Source organism: Myxine glutinosa, chromosome 9 (assembly GCF_964187855.1).
Source record: "Myxine glutinosa chromosome 9, kmMyxGlut1.1, whole genome shotgun sequence".
In the NCBI taxonomy this organism is placed as follows: Eukaryota; Metazoa; Chordata; class Myxini; order Myxiniformes; family Myxinidae; genus Myxine; species Myxine glutinosa.
In genome coordinates, this window is record NC_136269.1 from 76,571,703 (window position 1) to 76,583,628 (window position 11,926).

General features: G+C 49.7%; 2 non-coding genes across 2 annotated transcripts; both read left to right on the forward strand.

The window, feature by feature from the left end:
* The first annotated feature begins 6,331 nt into the window (after positions 1-6,331).
* On the forward strand, positions 6,332-6,404 carry TRNAR-ACG (transfer RNA arginine (anticodon ACG)). Its single transcript has one exon. It is a non-coding gene; the product is annotated as a tRNA-Arg (tRNA).
* Positions 6,405-11,259: 4,855 nt separating this feature from the next.
* On the forward strand, positions 11,260-11,332 carry TRNAR-ACG (transfer RNA arginine (anticodon ACG)). The gene has a single exon. It is a non-coding gene; the product is annotated as a tRNA-Arg (tRNA).
* The last annotated feature ends 594 nt before the right edge of the window (positions 11,333-11,926 follow it).

Genomic DNA, 11,926 nt, shown 5'->3' on the forward strand with positions numbered 1-11,926 from the left:
GCGACCCTCGCGTCAAGGATTTGGCAAAAGATTACGTCATCTTCCCGTTCCAAACCTGCTTTTTTAGTTCTACTTCCTTGAGGAACAGAGAAACCCAAGGTATCACCGCCATCGGAACGAGGGTCAAGCTGGGTCAAGTCTTTCACGAACCTGCTGGCCAGGCCCAACGTTCAAATATGGTTGGAGGAGGAATTTGTCATTTGTTCCGGCTGCCTGCGAAAGCTCGCCCATGCTTCCTGAAGTACACTGGGATCTGCAACGTCGACCAACGAAGACTGGCAGACCGTCAGTGAAAAGGCACGGTCATGTGAAGTCCAGCAGGGTTCAGAAAGATGTCGTAGGAGGTCAAGCAGGGTTCAGAAAGAGGTCAGAGGAGGTTCAGCAGGGTTCAGAAAGAGGTCATAGGAGGTCCAGCAGGGTACAGAAAGAGGTCATAGGAGGTCCAGCAGGGTACAGAAAGAGGTCGCAGTAGGTCCAGCAGGGTTCAGAAAGAGGTCATGTGAAGTCCAGCAGGGTTCAGATAGAGGTCATGTGGAGTCCAGCAGGGTTCAGAAAGATGTCGTAGGAGGTCAATCAGGGTTCAGAAAGAGGTCAGAGGAGGTTCAGCAGGGTTCAGAAAGAGGTCATAGGAGGTCCAGCAGGGTACAGAAAGAGGTCGCAGTAGGTCCAGCAGGGTTCAGATATATGTCATGTGAAGTCCAGCATGGTTCAGATAGAGGTCGTGTGAAGTCCAGCAGGGTTCAGATAGAGGTCATGTGAAGTTCAGCAGGGTTCAGAAAGAGGTCATGTGAAGTCCAGCAAGGTTCAGAAAGAGGTCAGAGGAGGTTCAGCAGGGTTCAGAAAGAGGTCATAGGAGGTCCAGCAGGGTACAGAAAGAGGTCGCAGTAGGTCCAGCAGGGTTCAGATATATGTCATGTGAAGTCCAGCATGGTTCAGATAGAGGTCGTGTGAAGTCCAGCAGGGTTCAGATAGAGGTCATGTGAAGTTCAGCAGGGTTCAGAAAGAGGTCATGTGAAGTCCAGCAGGGTTCAGAAAAGTTGGTGCATTCATTTGTGTTCAGCTGCAATTCCGAGTACTTGTCAGAGGCCTTTGTGCGCGTGGCTCAGGAACGTGCACGTCTGCGACAACCGGAGACCCCTTACGTTGATCACTCATTATTGCAGCACTAAAACATATCAGTAGGAGTGATAGCTAGTAGTCACATGGGCCAGTGGCGCAATGGATAACGCGTCTGACTACGAATCAGAAGATTGTAGGTTCGACTCCTACCTGGCTCAAAACTGATTTTGACTTCACTTTTAGCAATATTTAATGAAGTCGCGTGGTCGCTTTGCTTCTTCAACATATTTTCCTGAAGTCGAATTCATTGGAGTGGTAGTCCACCCCTTGGTGACGATTGAGTAACCTTGGTCACCTCTTTAAAATACAGTCGCGACCCTCGCGTCAAGGATTTGGCAACAGATTACGTCATCTTCCCGTTCCAAACCTGCTTTTTTAGTTCTACTTCCTTGAGGAACAGAGAAACCCAAGGTATCACCGCCATCGGAACGAGGGTCAAGCTGGGCTCAAGTCTTTAACGAACCTGCTGGCCAGGCCCAACGTTCAAATATGGTTGGAGGAGGAATTTGTCATTTGTTCCGGCTGCCTGCGAAAGCTCGCCCATGCTTCCTGAAGTACACTGGGATCTGCAACGTCGACCAACGAAGACTGGCAGACCGTCAGTGAAAAGGCACGGTCATGTGAAGTCCAGCAGGGTTCAGAAAGATGTCGTAGGAGGTCAAGCAGGGTTCAGAAAGAGGTCAGAGGAGGTTCAGCAGGGTTCAGAAAGAGGTCATAGGAGGTCCAGCAGGGTACAGAAAGAGGTCATAGGAGGTCCAGCAGGGTACAGAAAGAGGTCGCAGTAGGTCCAGCAGGGTTCAGAAAGAGGTCATGTGAAGTCCAGCAGGGTTCAGATAGAGGTCATGTGAAGTCCAGCAGGGTTCAGAAAGATGTCGTAGGAGGTCAATCAGGGTTCAGAAAGAGGTCAGAGGAGGTTGAGCAGGGTTCAGAAAGAGGTCATAGGAGGTCCAGCAGGGTACAGAAAGAGGTCACAGTAGGTCCAGCAGGGTTCAGAAAGAGGTCATGTGAAGTCCAGCAGGGTTCAGAAAGAGGTCGCAGTAGGTCCAGCAGGGTTCAGAAAGAGGTCATGTGAAGTCCAGCAGGGTTCAGATAGAGGTCATGTGAAGTCCAGCAGGGTTCAGAAAGGAGTCATGTGAAGTCCAGCAGGGTTCAGATATATGTCATGTGAAGTCCAGCAGGGTTCAGAAAGAGGTCAGAGGAGGTTCAGCAGGGTTCAGAAAGAGGTCATAGGAGGTCCAGCAGGGTACAGAAAGAGGTCGCAGTAGGTCCAGCAGGGTTCAGATATATGTCATGTGAAGTCCAGCATGGTTCAGATAGAGGTCGTGTGAAGTCCAGCAGGGTTCAGATAGAGGTCATGTGAAGTTCAGCAGGGTTCAGAAAGAGGTCATGTGAAGTCCAGCAGGGTTCAGAAAAGTTGGTGCATTCATTTGTGTTCAGCTGCAATTCCGAGTACTTGTCAGAGGCCTTTGTGCGCGTGGCTCAGGAACGTGCACGTCTGCGACAACCGGAGACCCCTTACGTTGATCACTCATTATTGCAGCACTAAAACATATCAGTAGGAGTGATAGGTGATAGCTAGTAGTCACATGGGCCAGTGGCGCAATGGATAACGCGTCTGACGACGAATCAGAAGATTGTAGGTTCGACTCCTACCTGGCTCAAAACTGATTTTGACTTCACTTTTAGCAATATTTAATGAAGTCGCGTGGTCGCTTTGCTTCTTCAACATATTTTCCTGAAGTCGAATTCATTGGAGTGGTAGTCCACCCCTTGGTGACGATTGAGTAACCTTGGTCACCTCTTTAAAATACAGCCGCGACCCTCGCGTCAAGGATTTGGCAAAAGATTACGTCATCTTCCCGTTCCAAACCTGCTTTTTTAGTTCTACTTCCTTGAGGAACAGAGAAACCCAAGGTATCACCGCCATCGGAACGAGGGTCAAGCTGGGCTCAAGTCTTTCACGAACCTGCTGGCCAGGCCCAACGTTCAAATATGGTTGGAGGAGGAATTTGTCATTTGTTCCGGCTGCCTGCGAAAGCTCGCCCATGCTTCCTGAAGTACACTGGGATCTGCAACGTCGACCAACGAAGACTGGCAGACCGTCAGTGAAAAGGCACGGTCATGTGAAGTCCAGCAGGGTTCAGAAAGATGTCGTAGGAGGTCAAGCAGGGTTCAGAAAGAGGTCAGAGGAGGTTCAGCAGGGTTCAGAAAGAGGTCATAGGAGGTCCAGCAGGGTACAGAAAGAGGTCATAGGAGGTCCAGCAGGGTACAGAAAGAGGTCGCAGTAGGTCCAGCAGGGTTCAGAAAGAGGTCATGTGAAGTCCAGCAGGGTTCAGATAGAGGTCATGTGGAGTCCAGCAGGGTTCAGAAAGATGTCGTAGGAGGTCAATCAGGGTTCAGAAAGAGGTCAGAGGAGGTTCAGCAGGGTTCAGAAAGAGGTCATAGGAGGTCCAGCAGGGTACAGAAAGAGGTCGCAGTAGGTCCAGCAGGGTTCAGATATATGTCATGTGAAGTCCAGCATGGTTCAGATAGAGGTCGTGTGAAGTCCAGCAGGGTTCAGATAGAGGTCATGTGAAGTTCAGCAGGGTTCAGAAAGAGGTCATGTGAAGTCCAGCAAGGTTCAGAAAAGTTGGTGCATTCATTTGTGTTCAGCTGCAATTCCGAGTACTTGTCAGAGGCCTTTGTGCGCGTGGCTCAGGAACGTGCACGTCTGCGACAACCGGAGACCCCTTACGTTGATCACTCATTATTGCAGCACTAAAACATATCAGTAGGAGTGATAGCTAGTAGTCACATGGGCCAGTGGCGCAATGGATAACGCGTCTGACTACGAATCAGAAGATTGTAGGTTCGACTCCTACCTGGCTCAAACCTGATTTTGATTTCACTTTTAGCAATATTTAATGAAGTCGCGTGGTCGCTTTGCTTCTTCAACATATTTTCCTGAAGTCGAATTCATTGGAGTGGTAGTCCACCCCTTGGTGACGATTGAGTAACCTTGGTCACCTCTTTAAAATACAGTCGCGACCCTCGCGTCAAGGATTTGGCAACAGATTACGTCATCTTCCCGTTCCAAACCTGCTTTTTTAGTTCTACTTCCTTGAGGAACAGAGAAACCCAAGGTATCACCGCCATCGGAACGAGGGTCAAGCTGGGCTCAAGTCTTTCACGAACCTGCTGGCCAGGCCCAACGTTCAAATATGGTTGGAGGAGGAATTTGTCATTTGTTCCGGCTGCCTGCGAAAGCTCGCCCATGCTTCCTGAAGTACACTGGGATCTGCAACGTCGACCAACGAAGACTGGCAGACCGTCAGTGAAAAGGCACGGTCATGTGAAGTCCAGCAGGGTTCAGAAAGATGTCGTAGGAGGTCAAGCAGGGTTCAGAAAGAGGTCAGAGGAGGTTCAGCAGGGTTCAGAAAGAGGTCATAGGAGGTCCAGCAGGGTACAGAAAGAGGTCATAGGAGGTCCAGCAGGGTACAGAAAGAGGTCGCAGTAGGTCCAGCAGGGTTCAGAAAGAGGTCATGTGAAGTCCAGCAGGGTTCAGATAGAGGTCATGTGAAGTCCAGCAGGGTTCAGAAAGATGTCGTAGGAGGTCAATCAGGGTTCAGAAAGAGGTCAGAGGAGGTTCAGCAGGGTTCAGAAAGAGGTCATAGGAGGTCCAGCAGGGTACAGAAAGAGGTCGCAGTAGGTCCAGCAGGGTTCAGATATATGTCATGTGAAGTCCAGCATGGTTCAGATAGAGGTCGTGTGAAGTCCAGCAGGGTTCAGATAGAGGTCATGTGAAGTTCAGCAGGGTTCAGAAAGAGGTCATGTGAAGTCCAGCAGGGTTCAGAAAAGTTGGTGCATTCATTTGTGTTCAGCTGCAATTCCGAGTACTTGTCAGAGGCCTTTGTGCGCGTGGCTCAGGAACGTGCACGTCTGCGACAACCGGAGACCCCTTACGTTGATCACTCATTATTGCAGCACTAAAACATATCAGTAGGAGTGATAGCTAGTAGTCACATGGGCCAGTGGCGCAATGGATAACGCGTCTGACTACGAATCAGAAGATTGTAGGTTCGACTCCTACCTGGCTCAAACCTGATTTTGATTTCACTTTTAGCAATATTTAATGAAGTCGCGTGGTCGCTTTGCTTCTTCAACATATTTTCCTGAAGTCGAATTCATTGGAGTGGTAGTCCACCCCTTGGTGACGATTGAGTAACCTTGGTCACCTCTTTAAAATACAGTCGCGACCCTCGCGTCAAGGATTTGGCAACAGATTACGTCATCTTCCCGTTCCAAACCTGCTTTTTTAGTTCTACTTCCTTGAGGAACAGAGAAACCCAAGGTATCACCGCCATCGGAACGAGGGTCAAGCTGGGCTCAAGTCTTTCACGAACCTGCTGGCCAGGCCCAACGTTCAAATATGGTTGGAGGAGGAATTTGTCATTTGTTCCGGCTGCCTGCGAAAGCTCGCCCATGCTTCCTGAAGTACACTGGGATCTGCAACGTCGACCAACGAAGACTGGCAGACCGTCAGTGAAAAGGCACGGTCATGTGAAGTCCAGCAGGGTTCAGAAAGATGTCGTAGGAGGTCAAGCAGGGTTCAGAAAGAGGTCAGAGGAGGTTCAGCAGGGTTCAGAAAGAGGTCATAGGAGGTCCAGCAGGGTACAGAAAGAGGTCATAGGAGGTCCAGCAGGGTACAGAAAGAGGTCGCAGTAGGTCCAGCAGGGTTCAGAAAGAGGTCATGTGAAGTCCAGCAGGGTTCAGATAGAGGTCATGTGAAGTCCAGCAGGGTTCAGAAAGATGTCGTAGGAGGTCAATCAGGGTTCAGAAAGAGGTCAGAGGAGGTTCAGCAGGGTTCAGAAAGAGGTCATAGGAGGTCCAGCAGGGTACAGAAAGAGGTCGCAGTAGGTCCAGCAGGGTTCAGATATATGTCATGTGAAGTCCAGCATGGTTCAGATAGAGGTCGTGTGAAGTCCAGCAGGGTTCAGATAGAGGTCATGTGAAGTTCAGCAGGGTTCAGAAAGAGGTCATGTGAAGTCCAGCAGGGTTCAGAAAAGTTGGTGCATTCATTTGTGTTCAGCTGCAATTCCGAGTACTTGTCAGAGGCCTTTGTGCGCGTGGCTCAGGAACGTGCACGTCTGCGACAACCGGAGACCCCTTACGTTGATCACTCATTATTGCAGCACTAAAACATATCAGTAGGAGTGATAGCTAGTAGTCACATGGGCCAGTGGCGCAATGGATAACGCGTCTGACTACGAATCAGAAGATTGTAGGTTCGATTCCTACCTGGCTCAAAACTGATTTTGATTTCACTTTTAGCAATATTTAATGAAGTCGCGTGGTCGCTTTGCTTCTTCAACATATTTTCCTGAAGTCGAATTCATTGGAGTGGTAGTCCACCCCTTGGTGACGATTGAGTAACCTTGGTCACCTCTTTAAAATACAGTCGCGACCCTCGCGTCAAGGATTTGGCAACAGATTACGTCATCTTCCCGTTCCAAACCTGCTTTTTTAGTTCTACTTCCTTGAGGAACAGAGAAACCCAAGGTATCACCGCCATCGGAACGAGGGTCAAGCTGGGCTCAAGTCTTTCACGAACCTGCTGGCCAGGCCCAACGTTCAAATATGGTTGGAGGAGGAATTTGTCATTTGTTCCGGCTGCCTGCGAAAGCTCGCCCATGCTTCCTGAAGTACACTGGGATCTGCAACGTCGACCAACGAAGACTGGCAGACCGTCAGTGAAAAGGCACGGTCATGTGAAGTCCAGCAGGGTTCAGAAAGATGTCGTAGGAGGTCAAGCAGGGTTCAGAAAGAGGTCAGAGGAGGTTCAGCAGGGTTCAGAAAGAGGTCATAGGAGGTCCAGCAGGGTACAGAAAGAGGTCATAGGAGGTCCAGCAGGGTACAGAAAGAGGTCGCAGTAGGTCCAGCAGGGTTCAGAAAGAGGTCATGTGAAGTCCAGCAGGGTTCAGATAGAGGTCATGTGAAGTCCAGCAGGGTTCAGAAAGATGTCGTAGGAGGTCAATCAGGGTTCAGAAAGAGGTCAGAGGAGGTTGAGCAGGGTTCAGAAAGAGGTCATAGGAGGTCCAGCAGGGTACAGAAAGAGGTCGCAGTAGGTCCAGCAGGGTTCAGAAAGAGGTCATGTGAAGTCCAGCAGGGTTCAGAAAGAGGTCGCAGTAGGTCCAGCAGGGTTCAGAAAGAGGTCATGTGAAGTCCAGCAGGGTTCAGATAGAGGTCATGTGAAGTCCAGCAGGGTTCAGAAAGGAGTCATGTGAAGTCCAGCAGGGTTCAGATATATGTCATGTGAAGTCCAGCAGGGTTCAGAAAGAGGTCAGAGGAGGTTCAGCAGGGTTCAGAAAGAGGTCATAGGAGGTCCAGCAGGGTACAGAAAGAGGTCGCAGTAGGTCCAGCAGGGTTCAGATATATGTCATGTGAAGTCCAGCATGGTTCAGATAGAGGTCGTGTGAAGTCCAGCAGGGTTCAGATAGAGGTCATGTGAAGTTCAGCAGGGTTCAGAAAGAGGTCATGTGAAGTCCAGCAGGGTTCAGAAAAGTTGGTGCATTCATTTGTGTTCAGCTGCAATTCCGAGTACTTGTCAGAGGCCTTTGTGCGCGTGGCTCAGGAACGTGCACGTCTGCGACAACCGGAGACCCCTTACGTTGATCACTCATTATTGCAGCACTAAAACATATCAGTAGGAGTGATAGCTAGTAGTCACATGGGCCAGTGGCGCAATGGATAACGCGTCTGACTACGAATCAGAAGATTGTAGGTTCGACTCCTACCTGGCTCAAAACTGATTTTGACTTCACTTTTAGCAATATTTAATGAAGTCGCGTGGTCGCTTTGCTTCTTCAACATATTTTCCTGAAGTCGAATTCATTGGAGTGGTAGTCCACCCCTTGGTGACGATTGAGTAACCTTGGTCACCTCTTTAAAATACAGTCGCGACCCTCGCGTCAAGGATTTGGCAACAGATTACGTCATCTTCCCGTTCCAAACCTGCTTTTTTAGTTCTACTTCCTTGAGGAACAGAGAAACCCAAGGTATCACCGCCATCGGAACGAGGGTCAAGCTGGGCTCAAGTCTTTCACGAACCTGCTGGCCAGGCCCAACGTTCAAATATGGTTGGAGGAGGAATTTGTCATTTGTTCCGGCTGCCTGCGAAAGCTCGCCCATGCTTCCTGAAGTACACTGGGATCTGCAACGTCGACCAACGAAGACTGGCAGACCGTCAGTGAAAAGGCACGGTCATGTGAAGTCCAGCAGGGTTCAGAAAGATGTCGAAGGAGGTCAAGCAGGGTTCAGAAAGAGGTCAGAGGAGGTTCAGCAGGGTTCAGAAAGAGGTCATAGGAGGTCCAGCAGGGTACAGAAAGAGGTCGCAGTAGGTCCAGCAGGGTTCAGAAAGAGGTCATGTGAAGTCCAGCAGGGTTCAGATAGAGGTCATGTGAAGTCCAGCAGGGTTCAGAAAGAGGTCATAGGAGGTCCAGCAGGGTACAGAAAGAGGTCGCAGTAGGTCCAGCAGGGTTCAGAAAGAGGTCATGTGAAGTCCAGCAGGGTTCAGATAGAGGTCATGTGAAGTCCAGCAGGGTTCAGAAAGAGGTCATGTGAAGTCCAGCAGGGTTCAGAAAAGTTGGTGCATTCATTTGTGTTCAGCTGCATTTCCGAGTACTTGTCAGAGGCCTTTGTGCGCGTGGCTCAGGAACGTGCACGTCTGCGACAACCGGAGACCCCTTACGTTGATCACACATTATTGCAGCACTAAAACATATCAGTAGGAGTGATAGCTAGTAGTCACATGGGCCAGTGGCGCAATGGATAACGCGTCTGACTACGAATCAGAAGATTGTAGGTTCGACTCCTACCTGGCTCAAAACTGATTTTGACTTCACTTTTAGCAATATTTAATGAAGTCGTGTGGTCGCTTTGCTTCTTCAACATATTTTCCTGAAGTCGAATTCATTGGAGTGGTAGTCCACCCCTTGGTGACGATTGATTAACCTTGGTCACCTCTTTAAAATACAGTCGTGACCCTCGCGTCAAGGATTTGGCAGCAGATTACGTCATCCTCCCGTTCCAAACCTGCTTTTTTAGTTCTACTTCCTTGAGGAACAGAGAAACCCAAGGTATCACCGCCATCGGAACGAGGGTCAAGCTGGGCTCAAGTCTTTCACGAACCTGCTGGCCAGGCCCAACGTTCAAATATGGTTGGAGGAGGAATTTGTCATTTGTTCCGGCTGCCTGCGAAAGCTCGCCCATGCTTCCTGAAGTACACTGGGATCTGCAACGTCGACCAACGAAGACTGGCAGACCGTCAGTGAAAAGGCACGGTCATGTGAAGTCCAGCAGGGTTCAGAAAGATGTCGTAGCAGGTCAAGCAGGGTTCAGAAAGAGGTCATAGGAGGTCCAGCAGGGTACAGAAAGAGGTCGCAGTAGGTCCAGCAGGGTTCAGAAAGAGGTCATGTGAAGTCCAGCAGGGTTCAGATAGAGGTCATGTGAAGTCCAGCAGGGTTCAGAAAGATGTCGTAGGAGGTCAATCAGGGTTCAGAAAGAGGTCAGAGGAGGTTCAGCAGGGTTCAGAAAGAGGTCATAGGAGGTCCAGCAGGGTACAGAAAGAGGTCGCAGTAGGTCCAGCAGGGTTCAGATATATGTCATGTGAAGTCCAGCATGGTTCAGATAGAGGTCGTGTGAAGTCCAGCAGGGTTCAGATAGAGGTCATGTGAAGTTCAGCAGGGTTCAGAAAGAGGTCATTTGAAGTCCAGCAGGGTTCAGAAAAGTTGGTGCATTCATTTGTGTTCAGCTGCAATTCCGAGTACTTGTCAGAGGCCTTTGTGCGCGTGGCTCAGGAACGTGCACGTCTGCGACAACCGGAGACCCCTTACGTTGATCACTCATTATTGCAGCACTAAAACATATCAGTAGGAGTGATAGCTAGTAGTCACATGGGCCAGTGGCGCAATGGATAACACGTCTGACTACGAATCAGAAGATTGTTGGTTCGACTCCTACCTGGCTCAAAACTGATTTTGACTTCACTTTTAGCAATATTTAATGAAGTCGCGTGGTCGCTTTGCTTCTTCAACATATTTTCCTGAAGTCGAATTCATTGGAGTGGTAGTCCACCCCTTGGTGACGATTGAGTAACCTTGGTCACCTCTTTAAAATACAGTCGCGACCCTCGCGTCAAGGATTTGGCAACAGATTACGTCATTTTCCCGTTCCAAACCTGCTTTTTTAGTTCGACTTCCTTGAGGAACAGAGAAACCCAAGGTATCACCGCCATCGGAACGAGGGTCAAGCTGGGCTCAAGTCTTTCACGAACCTGCTGGCCAGGCCCAACGTTCAAATATGGTTGGAGGAGGAATTTGTCATTTGTTCCGGCTGCCTGCGAAAGCTCGCCCATGCTTCCTGAAGTACACTGGGATCTGCAACGTCGACCAACGAAGACTGGCAGACCGTCAGTGAAAAGGCACGGTCATGTGAAGTCCAGCAGGGTTCAGAAAGATGTCGTAGGAGGTCAAGCAGGGTTCAGAAAGAGGTCAGAGGAGGTTCAGCAGGGTTCAGAAAGAGGTCATAGGAGGTCCAGCAGGGTACAGAAAGAGGTCATAGGAGGTCCAGCAGGGTACAGAAAGAGGTCGCAGTAGGTCCAGCAGGGTTCAGAAAGAGGTCATGTGAAGTCCAGCAGGGTTCAGATAGAGGTCATGTGAAGTCCAGCAGGGTTCAGAAAGATGTCGTAGGAGGTCAATCAGGGTTCAGAAAGAGGTCAGAGGAGGTTCAGCAGGGTTCAGAAAGAGGTCATAGGAGGTCCAGCAGGGTACAGAAAGAGGTCGCAGTAGGTCCAGCAGGGTTCAGATATATGTCATGTGAAGTCCAGCATGGTTCAGATTGAGGTCGTGTGAAGTCCAGCAGGGTTCAGATAGAGGTCATGTGAAGTTCAGCAGGGTTCAGAAAGAGGTCATGTGAAGTCCAGCAGGGTTCAGAAAAGTTGGTGCATTCATTTGTGTTCAGCTGCAATTCCGAGTACTTGTCAGAGGCCTTTGTGCGCGTGGCTCAGGAACGTGCACGTCTGCGACAACCGGAGACCCCTTACGTTGATCACTCATTATTGCAGCACTAAAACATATCAGTAGGAGTGATAGCTAGTAGTCACATGGGCCAGTGGCGCAATGGATAACGCGTCTGACTACGAATCAGAAGATTGTAGGTTCGATTCCTACCTGGCTCAAAACTGATTTTGATTTCACTTTTAGCAATATTTAATGAAGTCGCGTGGTCGCTTTGCTTCTTCAACATATTTTCCTGAAGTCGAATTCATTGGAGTGGTAGTCCACCCCTTGGTGACGATTGAGTAACCTTGGTCACCTCTTTAAAATACAGTCGCGACCTTCGCGTCAAGGATTTGGCAACAGATTACGTCATCTTCCCGTTCCAAACCTGCTTTTTTAGTTCTACTTCCTTGAGGAACAGAGAAACCCAAGGTATCACCGCCATCGGAACGAGGGTCAAGCTGGGCTCAAGTCTTTCACGAACCTGCTGGCCAGGCCCAACGTTCAAATATGGTTGGAGGAGGAATTTGTCATTTGTTCCGGCTGCCTGCGAAAGCTCGCCCATGCTTCCTGAAGTACACTGGGATCTGCAACGTCGACCAACGAAGACTGGCAGACCGTCAGTGAAAAGGCACGGTCATGTGAAGTCCAGCAGGGTTCAGAAAGATGTCGTAGGAGGTCAAGCAGGGTTCAGAAAGAGGTCAGAGGAGGTTCAGCAGGGTTCAGAAAGAGGTCATAGGAGGTCCAGCAGGGTACAGAAAGAGGTCGCAGTA